The following is a 15,748-nucleotide window of genomic DNA, read 5'->3' as shown; positions in this document are numbered from 1 at the left end:
ATAGCCCCCAGGGCTTTGGGAGGAGGAACTAACATGCGCAGTTGGCAGTAAGATACCTCTAGTGGCTGGATCCTGATTAACGCAGGCGCAGTGTGATTAATAGACAGGAGATCACACTGGCGCAGCAAGATGAATTGACCCTGTTTTAGGGAAGTAATATTATCACGGTTTGGTGTGGAGAGCCTTGATATAGAAGGGGATGTATTGAATGAGTATAGCTCTCTGCAGGATGACTGGATCTTCTCCTGATGAACCAACCACTAACGGGGAAACGCGTTGAGAAGTACTGAGGGCAGCCCAATATCTTTGCAAAGATAAGTTTATTTTCTAATTCACTATATATTATGTGGCTATTATGTTATGGCAGACATGACGCTGACATCTGCCTGCCATTCTAAATAACTGTGGTTCCATCAGGATAGGGAACCACAGGGTTTCTGCATCTAAAGTGGGATGTGTGAATAGTGTCTTAGCTTATCTTGTGGGCTGCACCCGATATGTTTGTTTGTGTTGGCATGGGGGATAAAATTAGTAGGACCTATTAGCATCGGATATGTATCCCCCAACTGCATTTTCCTGCTGTTTTTAAATAAGTGATTTATGCATTTAAAGTTTTTTTCTGTGTCTAAACCTCACACTAAGATTTTGTATATCAAGTGGCAAAAAAAATCATGTCTATTGCCACTGGTGGAGGTGTGGGGGAAGGAACCGCATACGGTTAGTATCAATATAACTACAAGCACTAAGTCACTTTTTTTTGGGCACCTTTTTCAGGTTATATGTGTCATGTTGTGATTATTAAAGATTATCTGTTATGTAAAAGGGTTATTTTGAGTTAGATGTTACAATGCTCTGCTACAAAACAAGTACTGGTATTAATGTGGACCTACAGTACCCATACATTGTTGAAGATCAAGTACACCCCTACATGGCAGCGAGCTATTACAAAGGAATAATCCAAACTGCCACACTGCAACTAGAATGCTTGCAGTTCCAGGTATTGACTTGCCCTCCGAATTTCCCATCTCTCAGTCTGACTGAGCATTTATGTGATGCCCTAGAAAAAAAAAGTCCAGTCCATGAAGGTCCAGGCTAGCAACTTTCAAGACTTAAAAAGATTTGTTGCCAAATACAGTGGGTATGGAAAGTATTGAGGCCCCTTTAAATTTTTCACTCTTTGTTTCATTGCAGCCATTTGGTAAATTCTAAAAAGTTCATTTTTTTCTCATTAAAGTACACTCTGCACCCCATCTTGACTGAAAAAAAACAGAAATGTAGAAATTGTTGCCAAATTATTAAAAGAGAAAAACTGAAATATCACATGGTCATAAGTATTCAGACCTTTTGCTCAGTATTGAGTAGAAGCACCCTTTAGAGCTAGTACAGCCATGAGTCTTCTTGGGAATGATGCAACAAGTTTTTCACACCTGGATTTGGGGATCCTCGGCCATTTTTCCTTGCAGATCCTCTCCAGTTCCGTCAGGTTGGATGGTGAACGTTGGTGGACAGCCATTTTCAGGTCTCTCCAGAGATGCTCAATTGGGTTTAGGTCAGGGCTCTGGCTGGGCCAGTCAAGAATGGTCACAGAGTTGTTCTGAAGCCACTCCTTTGTTATTTTAGCTGTGTGCTTAGGGTCATTGTCTTGTTGGAAGGTGAACCTTCGGCCAAGTCTGAGGTGCAGAGCACTCTGGAAGAGGTTTTCATGCAGGATATCTCTGTACTTGGCCGCATTCATGTTTCTTTCAATTGCAATCAGTGGTCCTGTCCCTGCAGCTCTGCCATAAAGGCCCGACTGGTGGAGGTCTGCAGTGATAGTTGACTTTGTTGAACTTTCTCCCATCTCCCTACTGCATCTCTGGAGCTCAGCCACAGTGATCTTGGGGTTCTTCTATACCTCTCTCATCAAGGCTCTTCTCCCATGATTGCTCAGTTTGGCTGGACGGCCAGGTCTAGGAACACTTCTGCCCAAACTTCTTCCATTTAAGGATTATGGAGGCCACTGTGCTCTTAGGAACCTTGAGTAATGCAGAAATTCTTTTGTAACCTTGGCCAGATCTGTGCCTTGCCACAATTCTGTCTCTGAGCTCCTTGGGCAGTTCCTCTGAGCTCATGATTCTCATTTGTTCTGGCATGCACTGTGAGCTGTGAGGTCTTATATAGACAGGTGTGTGCCTTTCCAAATCAAGTCCTATTAGTTTAATTAAACACAGCTGGACTCCAATGAAGTAGTAGAACCATCTCAAGGAGGATCACAAGGAAACGGACAGCATGTGACTTAAATATGAGTGTCTGAGCAAAGGGTCTGAATACTTATGACCATGTGATATTTCAGTTTTCCTTTTTTAATAAATTTGCAAAAATTTCTACATCTGTTTTTTTTTTCAGTCAAGATGGGGTGCAGAGTGTATATTAATGAGAAAAAAAATGAACTTTTTAGAATTTACAAAATGGCTGCAATGAAACAAAGAGTGAAAAATTTAAAGGGGTCTGAATACTTTGCGTACCCACTGTATGTTATAGAGATCCTTGTGGAATGTTAAAGGGGATTTCCCTAAATTACAAAAGTTAACCCCCATCATTGGGGGTCCGAACACTGGGACACCCATTGATCTTGAGAATGGAAGTTCGTAACCCCAAAACTGGGATTTACACAACTCTGCCTTGAATGGAACGGAGGTGCGCATGTCCAGCCTCTGATCCATTCATTGAAAGTGGATAACTTGCCATTTTAGCGAAAACCCCTTTAATGAAGGCGATACCGTCACTGTTGCCATTTAGGGAGAGTATTAACAGGAGTATTGTGACTGGTGGCATTACTGGGGGAACTGTGACTGGCATTAAAGCTGTTTATGGGCAAACACAGTTACATGGGTAAGGATTACACCAAAAGGTAGCACTTCTTTACAACAGATAAAAAAAATGTGATAGGCATGCTAGAACAGAAATTACTCATAAAAACAAATCTTGTGCCAAGAAGGCACACCCTGGCTTGTGGTCCGGTCAATGTGCCTCTCGTCAAGGTGGTTAACATGACAACAAGGCAGATGTTTTTTTGTTATCTGACATATCAAATGACATCCGCTGTCATCAAAGTAAGATTACTAGAAACCTAAAGGTTTCATCAAATATTGTACTTGGGTGTTCCTAATGTTTAATATACCATCCTAGAAGATTGTTGCAATTTTTACCAGATATAAAATTATGTCATTTTTAGGTAAAAAAATAAAAGGAAAAAACACAACGGTAGCACTTGGCGTTAAAGGGTTATTCTCATCTTGATGAATATGGATATTTTGTCAGATAGAGCTTGTAAATACAAGCTATTTTGCAATTTTCAGCCCTTCTTGAGATATTAACTACTTTATGGTCTTGCGATTTTACGTTTTTGATCTTTCGTTTTTTTTCCTCCCCTTCTTCCCAGAGACATACATTTTTTATTTTTCTGTCAATATAGACGTATGAGGGTTTGTTATTTGCAGGATGAGTTGTACTTGTGAATGACACCATTGATTTTACAATATAGCGTACTGGAAAACAGGAAAAAAAAAATTCAAATGCGATGAAATTGGAAAAAAAAGTGCAATTCCACAATTGTTTTTTGGGTTTGTTTTATTTACCATGTTCACTATATGGTAAAACTGACCTGCCAATATGATTCTCCAGGTCAGTACAATTATGCAGAAACCAAACATGTATAGTTTTTTTTTTTTTTTTTTAATTTAACCCCTTTAAAGTCCATGACGTACTAATACGCGTCTGTGCCCTGGGACTTAAGAGCCTGACCCGTATTAGTACGTCATCGCGGGCGCGATCGCCGCCGGGTGTCAGCTGATTGTCACAGCTGACACCCGGTACTATGTGCAGGGAGCGGTCCCGCACCGCTCCCGGCACATTAACCCCCGCAATGCTGCGATCGAAGTCGATCGCAGCATTGCGGTGGCTAATGGGAGGTGATCACAATACTCACCTCCTCTTCCGGCCTCCAGCGCTGTCTGCCGCGGTTTCCCGGGTGTTGCCATGACGACCCAATGTCGTCATGACAACATCCGGGTCACCAGACAGCAGGAAGATTGTTTGGTCATGCGCAGTACATGACCAAACAATCTTCTCACTGTGCAGCGCTGACTGCCTGCATGGCACAGGTATGGTGCTCCAACCCTATGCTATGCAGGCGATCAGAATAAAAAAAAATTGAAAGTCCCAGAGTGGGACAAAGTAAAAAAGTTTAAAAAATAAATAAAAATAAATTGTAAAAATATTTAAAAAAAAAAAAAAAAAAAAAAAATCCACCAAAAATAAAAATATAATGTACCCATCAATAAATATTTTTATGGAAAAAAAAAAAAACAATAAAAGTATACATATTTGGTATTGCCGCGTCCGTAATGACCTGACCTATAAAACTGTCTCACTAGTTAACCCCTTCAGTGAACACGGTAAAAAAAAAAACAAAAAAAAAAAACAATGCTTTATCATCATACCGCCAAACAAAAAATGGAATAACACGCGATCGAAAAGACGAATATAAATAAAAATGGTACCGCTGAAAACGTCATCTTGTCCCGCAAAAAACAAGCCGCCATACAGCTCCATCATCCGAAAAATCAAAAAGTTATAGCTCTCAGAATTAAGCGATGCAAAATAATTTTTTTTTTCTATAAAATAGCTTTTATTGTGTAAAAACGCCAAAATATAGAAAAACAATATAAATGTGGTACCGCTGTAAACGTACTGACCCGAAGAATAAAGCTACCTTATCAATTTTACCACATGCGGAGTAGAATAAAAAAAAATAAAAAATTCCTGAATTGTTGTTTTTTGTTTATTCTGCCTCCCAAAAGCTGGAATAGAAAGTGATCAAAAAATGTCACGTGCCCGAAAATGGCACCAATAAAAACGTCAACTCATTCCGCAAAAAACAAGCCGTCACATGACTGTCTGCCAAAATATGGAAAAATTATAGCTCTCAAAATATGGTGATGCAAAAACTAGATTTTACAAAATATGTGTCTTTTAGTGTGTGACAGCTGTCAATCATAAAAACCCGATATGATTCTGGTATCTCTGTAGTCGCACCGACCCGAAGAATAAGGTCGTCTAATCACTTATACCGCACTAGGAACGGCGTAAAAAATAAACGCTAGGGCTGGGGTTGGGGTTAGGGTTGTGCTAATGTTAGGGTTGGGGTTAGGGTTGGGGTTGTTTTTTTTTTTTTCAAAATTTAAAAAAAAAAAAAAAAGAAGATCACGATATGGCAACTAGTGTTGAACGCAAGTGCTCGCTACTTGAGTTTGCATCGGGTGCTCGGGTATGCATTGAGTATGGCGGGAGCTCGAGTCTCCGCCCCATATGCTTCGCGGCCAAAAAAACCTCACGGGGATTGCCTGCCATGCACGAGCGATCCCCACGTTTTTTTGGGGGTGTCTAATAACCGTGAAACATGCGGGCGGAGACTCGAGCATTTCACTTGAGCACCCGTGATACATGGTGCATACCTGAGTACCCGATGCAAACTCAAGTAGTGAGCACTTGCGCTCAAGACTAATGACAACTTATTCAATATGATGACCTAATGTCATCAAATTCTGTGTCGTACCTCTGGGTTCAAAATGTTCACTATACCCCTTGATAAAATCCTTGAAGTGTGTAGTTTCCAAAATGGGGTCCCTTGTGGGGGGTTTCAACTATTTAGGCACATCAGGGGCTCTCCAAACGCGACATGGCGTCCGCTCTCGATTCCAGCCGATTTTGCGTTTAAAAAGTCACACAGTGCTCCTTCCCTTCTGAACTCTGCCGTGCGCCCAAACACTGTATTTTCCCCACACATGGGGTAATGGCGTACTCAGGAGAAATTGCACAAAAGTTTTTGGGGTCCATTTTCTCCTCTTACCCTTGTGAAAATAAAAAAATTGGGGCTAAAACATCATTTTTGTGGAAAAAGTTTGATTTTTTTTATTTTCACGGCTCCATGTTATAAACTTCTGTAAAGGACTTGGGGGTTCAAGGTGCTCACCACACATCTAGATAAGTTCCCTGAGGGGTCTAGTTTCCAAAACGGTGTCACTTGTGGGGGGTTTCCACTGTTTAGGCACATCAGGGGCTCCCCAAATGCAACATGGCATCCGCTAATTATTCAAGCAAATTTTACATTCAAAAAGTAAAATGGCGCTCCTTCCCTTTCAAACCCTGCCGTGCGCCCAAACAGTGGTTTTCCCTCACATATGGGGTATCTGCTTACTCAGGAGAAACTGCACAACAAATTTTGGGGTCCATTTTTTCCTGTTACCTCTGCGTAAATAAAAAAAAATTGGGTCTAAAGTAACATTTTTGTGAAAAAAGTTAAATGTTCATTTTTTTCTTCCACATTCCAAAAATTCCTGTGAAGCACCTGAAGGGTTTATAAACTTCTTGAATGTGGTTTTGAGCACCTTGAGGGGTGCAGTTTTTAGAATGGTGTCACTTTTGGGTATTTTCTGTCATAAAGACCTCTCAAAGTGACTTTAAAAATGGTTTTGTAAATTTTGTTGGAAAAATGAGAAATCGCTGGTCAACTTTTAACTCTTATAGCTCCCCAATAAACAAAAATTTTGGTTCCAAAATTATGCTGATGTAAAGTAGACATGTGGGAAATGTTATTTATTAACTATTTTGCCAAATTTTGCCAAATTTCCGTTTTTTTCACAAATAAACGCAAGTGATATCGAAGAAATTTTACCACAATCATGAAGTACAATATGTCACGAAAAAACAATCTCAGAATCAGGGGGATCCGTTGAAGCGTTCCAGAGTAATTACCTCATAAAGTGACAGTGGTCAGAATTATAAAAATTGGCCTGGTCATTGATGTGCAAACCACCTTGGGTTGTAAAGGGGTTAAGCAGTGAAAAAAAATCCCAAAATTGTAAGAATATTTTTTTGCTTAAGGCTGCGTGCCCACGATGCGTTTTTCAAGCGTTTTTTGCTGCGGAATTTCTGCTGCGGAAACGTTTGAAAAACGCTTGGTAATACGTGCCCCATAGTCCCCAATGACAATACGCATGTTCTGTGCACATGCTGCAGAATTTTCCGCAGCGGATTTTATGTGTGGAAAAATCCGCAGCATGTCCATTATTTGTGCATTTACGCATGCGGAATTTCCTACTCAATGCATTAGAAAAACGCATGGCAATTCCATATGTCAAAAACCCGTGTTAAAATCCGCACGCGTTTTTACTGGCAAGGACATGCAGAAATGAAGCGGAAATTTTCCGCTTCATTTCTGCATCGTGGGCACATGCTGTATTTTTCGGACTATAAGACGCACTTTTTTCCTCCAAAATTTTGGAGGAAAATGGGGGGTACGTCTTATAGTCCGAATGTTGGGGGGGTGTATATATATGTGGGGTGTGGTAGCGGAGCGGTAGCAGTGGAGGAGCGGGGCACAGGAGGCAGCAGCCGCCCGCTGCAGCCTACACTGTCCCCGCAGCTAAAGAAAATGAATATTCACTGCTCCCCACGCCCATGGGCCATGGGGAGCACTGAATATTCATGCTCCTTAATAACAGCACACAGTGTAGCTGCAGCGCGGCTCCTACTGCTGCCGGAATGGCCTGTGCCTGCTGTTAAAGGGCATGAATATTCAACCTCTCTCCACACTCATGGGCGTGGAGAGGGGGTGAATATTCATGCCGTTTAATAAGCGGGCACACGCGATAGCCCGGCAGCAGCAGGAGCCGCAGCGTGGCTACGCTGTGTGCCGGCTATGGAGGAGAGTGAAGTCACTGCTCTCCGCGCACACAATCCCGGCGTGGAGAGCAGCGACTTCTGGCAGCTGATCTCTCCTTGTGAGCCGCGCATGGCAGTAACGTCATGCGCGGCTCACATGGAGAGATCAGTGCGAGCAGACAGGCCGCAGCGCTGGAGGAGAGACGAAAGGTGAGTAGGAGTGTTTATTTATTTTTTTTTTTTTTTTATGTGCAGCCTGATGGGGATTAGGGGGACCATGCACACCAGGATAAGGATGGAGGGACGCCAGGCACACCAGGATAAGGATGGAGGGACGCCAGGCACACCAGGATAAGGATGGAGGGACGCCAGGCACACCAGGATAAGGATGGAGGGACGCCAGGCACACCAGGATGGAGAGACGCCAGGCACACCAGGATGGGGATGGGGGATATAGTCAGAATTGGGGGACATTACCCCTATACCAGTGTCAGCAGAAGACCCCCTCCCCCTTAAAAGTGCATCATGAACACATTTTTGGCTTAAATTTTTTTTTTTTCCTACTCTAAAACCTAGGTGTGTCTTATAGTCCAAAAAATATGGTAGCCTAAGTCACCATTTTCCGACACCATTAGCGTTTTCATTTTTCGGGATCTGGGGCCAGGTGAGGGCATATTTTTTGCACCCTGAGATCATGTTTTTATTGATACTTTAAGGGGTAAATACGATGTTTTGCTCACCTCTTATTGTATTTTATTGCAATGTTGTGGTGGCAAAAAAATAATAATTCTGGCGTTTCATTTTTTTTCCGTTATGAGGTTTACCGATCAGATTGTTTTTAGATTTTGATAGATCGGACATTTCTGAATACAGTTATAACAAATATGTGTATTTTTTTATTATTATTATTTTCAATGGGGCAAAAGGGGGATGATTTAAACTTTTGTGTTTTTTTGTTTTTTTTTACTTTTTACTGGCTTCAATAATCCCCTTAAGAGACTTGAAGCTGTGATCTTCCGATAACCTGTGCTATACACAGCAGTCCTTCTGGATCCACCCACGGCTGTAAGAGGCACTTGATGTCTGTTTAAATCAGCCATCAAGTGTGGGGAAACATGCAGGCTCAGCATCAGAGCCCGCATCAAAGGCAGGCACACTACCTTTGATGTACTTATAAGTCAAAGGTCGTGAAGGTGTTAAGCACTTTTCTTTAGTTATAGCTCTTTTCCCTGGAGACCAACTACCGCTGCTAGAAGATAAAACGTATGCAGTACTTACAAGCTCTTTACTACTGAGCTTGTAAGAACTGTTTTGAAGCTGGCCAGGATCGCTGGGGCGAGGAGTTACCTCCTAATTCTGCTCAGCTTCAATGCAGTGCTTACAAGTTAGACAGCAGCAGTGATTGGTCTTCCCAAGCAAGGAGCTGCAAAACAAAAGTGTTAATCAAGAACATCTGCAAATTTTAATAAGCAGCAAGTTGCAAAACTGCTTCTTTTTACAAGTACTATCCGACAATATTCATCTATTAAGATGCAATACCAGACGAAGAACGCAGATAACCGTGACTTGGTTACTAAAAGAAAGTAGACATGATTATTAATTTAGTGTTTAATACAGTCCCTTCACTAACCACCATCAATATCAGATTGGCAGTGGTCTGATACCTGGCACCCCCAACGACCAGCTGTAATTAGCTTAAGCAGCAGCCAGATGTGCATGATAAACAGTGCTCAACAGCACAGCGCCATTCACTGTGCAGTGACCATTGTAGAGACCTGCAGCACAGCTCTCATTTTCTTCAATAGAAGCTGATCTGCAGTATTCGGCAGTGGCTACTACACATTGAACAGTGCTGTTCTGTGCATCTCCATTTAATGTATACATCCGGCCACTGCCAGAACAAAAAATAGCTCATCAGTGTAAGAGTCGATTGTCTGACCCCTACCAATCCGATAGGTCATCAATATGAAATGCGCCCCCAAACTTTTAATATGATATTCTAATGAAAGTGCAGAAAAAAAATCAGGTTGGCAACCCTGAATACCTTTACAACTTACAGTACTGAAATAACCTGAATGCAGCACTGTACAGTGGTAACTTAGGCAGTGATGGCAGTATTATGTGGGACCTTTATTTGGATACTACATATTATGTAGGCTGTATAAAGCAGTAGCAGGAGTGATTTCTCACTGTATCAGCGTAGAAGTACTATTTATGCATTTTAAGGCAGTATTATTTGGGTATTGAATTATTGGGTATTAAATATTAGGTCTACTCTAGTCTATTCTCCCATAGTGGTGTCATGGGTGCAATGAAGGGAAGGACTGAGTGGGTACACCTCGTCACGGAGGGATGGCTTTTGCGCTCTTCTGATAAAAAAAAAAAAATAGTGTTAACTAAGTACCCTATGTTATTTATATATACTATTACTATTTACTTACTGCAAGATATTTGCTCATTTTGTTTTTATCCTTAGTTATGTTTGCACCAGTTTTGACAAATCTCCCTCACTAATATATTGGGAGAGATTGAGCAATTTATTTACACCACTTCTCTGAAAAAAATGCATCAAAATAAATGGCATTTGGACAGAAAGGAATATTTATGACGTATTTAAAGAGGTTGTCCAATACATAAAATGGCCTCTATAAATATCTATTTTTCACCCCTAATCACTTTTATACAGCTAATCCCTGTATGTTTTTCTTCTTTTTTTTTACTTTACTTTCTGTGATGTTTCAGTTGCGGGGAATCTCAAATGGTAAGTCATGGGAGGATGCCCATGCAGTAACTTCACTGCAGCTTCTATCAGACCCCGCTTCCCCCTTTCCCCGTTGAACCAGGACATAATCGGGGGGACGGTGATCCAGTCACTTACCACAGCTTCTTTCATGACCACCCTCTGATGACATCGGTACCAATAGTGCTGATAGAAACTGTGGAAGATGTGAGCACAGTGCCAGTACATTTCTTCTGCCACATCCAGCCTGCAGTTTGCTTCTCTAAAATAAGAAGTCATCAGGGGGCAGTGATAGAAGTAGGGTGAGTGACACCAGTGCCGCCCCCTGATGACGAATAGTTTCAGGATGGTGATAGAAGCAGGGTGAGTGACAGCAGCGCCGCCCCACAGCTTCTATCACCACTTGGAAACAAATCATCATCAGGAAACGGCTTTGCTTTCACCCGCATAGGTTTTATCACCAACCCCTGATGATTTGTTTCAGGGAGGTAACAGAAGCAGGGTGAGTGATAAAAGCGCTGTTCCCTGATGACGATTCATGTCAGGGGAGTGATAAAAGCAAACTGCATGATAATAGCGCACTATAATTGCCCTGAAATGAATAGTCATAAGGAATTGGAGCCGATATCACTCACCCTGCTACTATCGTCCGCCGTGATGATATACTTTTCAGAGAAACAAGCTGTGAGCCTGTGGTGACAGACAGAGTGTGACGGCGCTGTGCCCACCTTCGCCACAGCTTCTATCAGCGCTATTGATGTCATCAGAAGGGATGATGAAAGAAGCTTTGGTAAGTGACTACAGCACCGCCCCTGATTATGTCCTGTTCCAAGAGGGGTGAAAAGTGACTGCTGGGCCATACCCCTGATGACATCTCATTCCAGACTCCCCTCAAACGATACGTCACAGGAAGTAAAGTAAAAAATAGCATACATAGGGAATAGATGTATAGGGAGATTGGTAGGGTACTTTACAATAAAGCAAATTACAAAAGTGGATAAGTGTTTTAAGACAGATATTTATAAAGGGTATTATGGGCTTTGGACAACCGCTTTAAGCCACTTTATTTTTTGAGAAGCACTTATGTCAGAAACTGACAAATTTATCATTCCTTTCTTTCCTTGCTCTTTTTATTCTACACTATAATCTTCACCAAGGAGAGTTACACAGTAAATTTCTGCTTCATTTCTGCAAGTCCTCTCCCGGAAAAACGCATGCGGAATTCCGCACGCGTTTATCGTGCATTTATCGTGCGTTTTCCTCATGCCTTGCGTTTTTTAGTGCATTGCAAAAGGCAATTCCGCTTGCGGAAACGCAAAATTAATGGACATCAAAAGCGCTGCGGAAAAATCCGCAGCATGGGCATAGAACTTGCGGAATCCCCTTGGGGACCATGGGGGGCGGATAACCAAGTGTTTCACAAGCGTTTACGCTGCGGAAATTCCGCAGCATATACGCTTGAAAAACGCTACGTGGGCACATAGCCTTAGGACGTTAAATGTTGGGAATACCCCTTTTATAGACAATGATTAATGTTTTATTTTACCCCGATGAAATCAGAATTCAGCAATGAAAGCAGATTAGTCATGGCTCCCATCCCCTAAATCTTACTACCGTGGCTGAGATAAAGTAACTTGTTACTGCCCCTTCCCCTCCCCTAGCAATCAGCGCCTGGGACACATGCCCAGGTTGCCACTCTTATTTATGTGCCTACAATGTCTATATTGGCTGAGAACCTGTTCAATTTCTAAGCAGTAGCTTATGGAATTGCTAAATATAAAGGGGTGCTATCAAGTTTGGAAGTTATCCCCAATCCATTGGATAAAGGATAATGTCTCAATCGCTGGGGGTCGGACTGCTGAGACACCCACCGATCCTGAGAACTAGGGCTCTGTGAATGGAGCGGAGGATGATCATAGGCATGGACGTTCCATTCATTGTTAGTGAGACCACCAGAGGCGGTGTTTGGCTGATCTAATGGAGCTGCAGTGCGCATGATCAGCCATCATTCACACGAGGTTCTTCCTCTGGCACTCAGCACCTGGTACACAAGCCAAGGTTGTCCCCTTCTAGCTACACCCCCGAAATTACTACACTGCCTGAGAACCTACTCACGTTATAAGCAGTGGCTTATGGAATTGTTAGTTAAAGGGGTGTTCTCAAACGTGGCAGTTATCCCCTCTCCATGGGATAAACCGGGATAACTTTCCAATGGTTGGGACCCCCATCAATGCCAAGAACTGGAGATCTGAGGAGCTGCATGAGAAAGGAGCGGTGGTTGATCGTGCGAACTACCACTCCATTCATTATTAATGGGAATGCCGGAGATGGCGCTCGGCTGGCCTTTACCACCCCCATAAGAATGAATGAAGTGGGGGTCCCTGCAGTCCACTGATCAGATAGTAAGCCCCCTATATGTGGCTATGGCTTCCTGTATTTATAACAGAGTATATATATATATATATATATATATATATATATATATATATATATATATATATATAGCACACATTGGGGCCCCTCTCAGTAACATACAGGTAGGTGGTAAGTATACAAAAGTCTCTAGTCTATAGGGGGCTGCTTCTTTATTGCCATGGTAACCAGTCCAGAGACCAGGAATATTAGGGGATAACGCAGCGCAGCTATAAGAAGCGATTCTACAAATTGTCTCATACATCACCGCACAGGAGCACTGCTACAACAACCCGAGCCGTGCAGCCACGGCACTCAGCGTCTTCCGGTGCAACCGCTACATGCTTCCCCCAGAAACACCGACCTGAGGCGCTGCAGCGCGCGCTGTGTAATGGCGGCCGTTCGCAGAGCGGCTCCGTGTACAGTGCTGTGTACTGCAGACTGCACGTCTTCTCTCAATACTGGATCCCTCCAGTGTGTGGATAGAAAACGTCCCCATTACATGTGCAGTGACAACTCCCATCATCTCCTCACCCTGAGGGTACAGGGACTACTCACCATTCTAGGTAATTTCAGCTGGGAGAGGAGAACTTCTGGTGTGGCTGTGATTACATCATAGTGGTGAAGCCCTGATAGCTCAGAGATATAAAGTATAACAGAGGCAGAATCTTTCTCTAAGGTCTTATTCAGACATCTTTTTATTTTTTTTATTTTTTTTTTTTTGCACTTCATTAAAAATTTGGCCAGAATGAGGCCACAGTCACACGTTCAGTATTTGATCAGTTTTTTACCTCAGTTTTTGTACCAGAAGTGGTGACATGTTTCTATTATACTTTTCCTCTGATTGTTCCACTCCTGGTTTTGGCTTATAAATACTGATGTAAAAAACTCACCAAATACTGAACGTGTGAATGTGGCATGACTGATGTGAATCACTTTAAAAATTCCCAATATTTTGGTGCAATTTGAAGTTGTGAAAAAAAAGTTTACGACTTTTGTCATTTTCACCCCAGTTTCTTCCAGCTCCGCTAAAATAGGCGACCAGGGGCGCAACACCACAGCTAGTCTAATTCATGGAGGGCTATGTCGTTCCCTCCTGGAGTACGATTCCCCCCATTCATGAGGCGGCGTGCACCTTATGGGCCAGGAGCGTCTGACTCCACCACATCACTTCATAAAGACCAGGGAGAAAATTAATCGCGGCCATAGATTTTCATCAGTGCGATGGATCCGATTTTCATCCATTTTTGCCTTGTGCGCCTGCTTTTACCATCAGTCTAGCATTTGATTTTCCAAGCCTCTACTCATTAGGGCTTGTTCAGACAATCGTTTTATATTGACAGCACACTCACCAATGTCGTTCAAGAGCTGTTCAGATGACAGTTTATTTTCACATTGACTGAGTGTCCATGTGAAAAAAATGGCAGCATGCACTGGTCTCTCCTGTATTTTGGTTGAGACTCACCTTTTTGAGTCTATGGGTGCGCAAAAATAATCGGATCCCATTTGCTGGATCACATTTTTACAGATAAGTTGCCATTATAAACTGAGGAAACTGTATTTGATCATATACGTTTAAAATGTTGATGTATAAACACGCATACAACACATATGTAAAAACGGACACACAGATGAAAAGCGCACTATTTTTTATACACTCATCTGAACCTGGCCATAGACAATAAAAAACGGACAGCACTCGGCTGACACATGGATAACATCCGGGTGCTACCTCTTTTTGTTTCCACAGACGCATCCGCTTGAATGGTCGATGTGGATCCGCTAATGCAATCCAAAATAGACATGGCTCCATTTTATTTAATTTTGTGCAGACAGTCCACAAAAAAACACAAGGACATGTGAATGTGCCCATTGACTGTAATGGTTACGTGTTCTTTCCGTGAAACACATGGATTGAACACTTAAGGTTTATGTCTAACAGGGACATGTAATGAAGTCCTCACACAGGTAGCCAAAGAAATCTTCAGTAGATTCCACCACAATCCACCCTGGTTCCACCACAAAATTCACACTGTGAGTCGCTGCTAGCACATTTAGTTCACGTGTTGAATATCTAGTGTAGACTTTTTCACAGCTTACCACACTGTATCTGCGGCAAAGTCTGTGGTGATATATGCAGATGTTAAAGATTTTTTTCCAATTTTTCATTGCAGTGTCAAGGATAATAACCGGGGGTGGGGGTTGCGCAGATCCTACCGCTTGCCACTAATTTGTCAGGGAAAACAGTGGGGGTAGTCACACACATTCCACCAGTTTGTCAGGGGACTCAACTCTGCTGCCTCCAATCGTCAGGACAATTACGCAATTGACTGACGAGTAGTAATGATCGAGCATGCTCGTTGCTCGAGATTTACGAGCATGCTCGGGCGAGCACCTATTATCTTCAGCATGCTGGACTAAAGCATCCGCCAACTCCTAGACAGTCTGTGGTGCAACGTGACGTTGGTGGATGGAGCGAGACATGATGTCCCAGATGTACTCAATCGGATTCAGGTCTGGGGAACGGGCGGGCCAGTCCATAGTTTCAATGCCTTCATATTGCAGGAACTGCTGACACACTCCAGCCACATGAGGTCTGGCATTGTCCTGCATTAGAAGGGACCCAGGGCCAACCGCACCAGCATATGGTCTCACAAGGGGTCTGAAGATCTCATCTCGGTACCTAATGGCAGTCAGTCTACCTCTGGCGAGCACATGGAGGGCTGTGCGGCCCTCCAAAGAAATGCCACCCCACACCATTACTGACCCACTGCCAAACCGGTCATGCTGAAGGATGTTGCAGCCAGCAGATCGCTCTCCACGGCGTCTTCAGACTCTGTCACGTCTGTCACATGTGCTCAGTGTGAACCTGCTTTCATCTGTGAAGAGCAC

General features: G+C 42.8%; 1 protein-coding gene across 4 annotated transcripts in view; it reads right to left on the bottom strand.

Annotated features, from left to right (window-relative positions):
• LOC141249100 (zinc-regulated GTPase metalloprotein activator 1-like) overlaps nucleotides 1–13,547 on the bottom strand; it is a 123,560-nt gene extending 110,013 nt beyond the window's left edge. For 2 of the 4 annotated variants that reach the window (XM_073669542.1, XM_073669596.1), the window contains exon 1: nucleotides 13,120–13,269. The gene's annotated coding sequence lies outside the window, so the exon portion shown is untranslated. Of the gene's footprint in view, nucleotides 1–13,119; nucleotides 13,332–13,414 lie in introns of those variants that run through there. The other 2 variants (XM_073669564.1, XM_073669581.1) reach the window with 2 other exon arrangements.
• Nucleotides 13,548–15,748: the final 2,201 nt, after the last annotated feature.

The sequence above is a fragment of the Phyllobates terribilis genome, unplaced genomic scaffold, assembly GCF_046119375.1.
Source record: "Phyllobates terribilis strain yellow unplaced genomic scaffold, ASM4611937v1 Scaffold_1__5_contigs__length_1240528914, whole genome shotgun sequence".
NCBI lineage: Eukaryota > Metazoa > Chordata > Amphibia > Anura > Dendrobatidae > Phyllobates > Phyllobates terribilis.
This window is presented reverse-complemented; position numbering and strand designations above follow the sequence as displayed.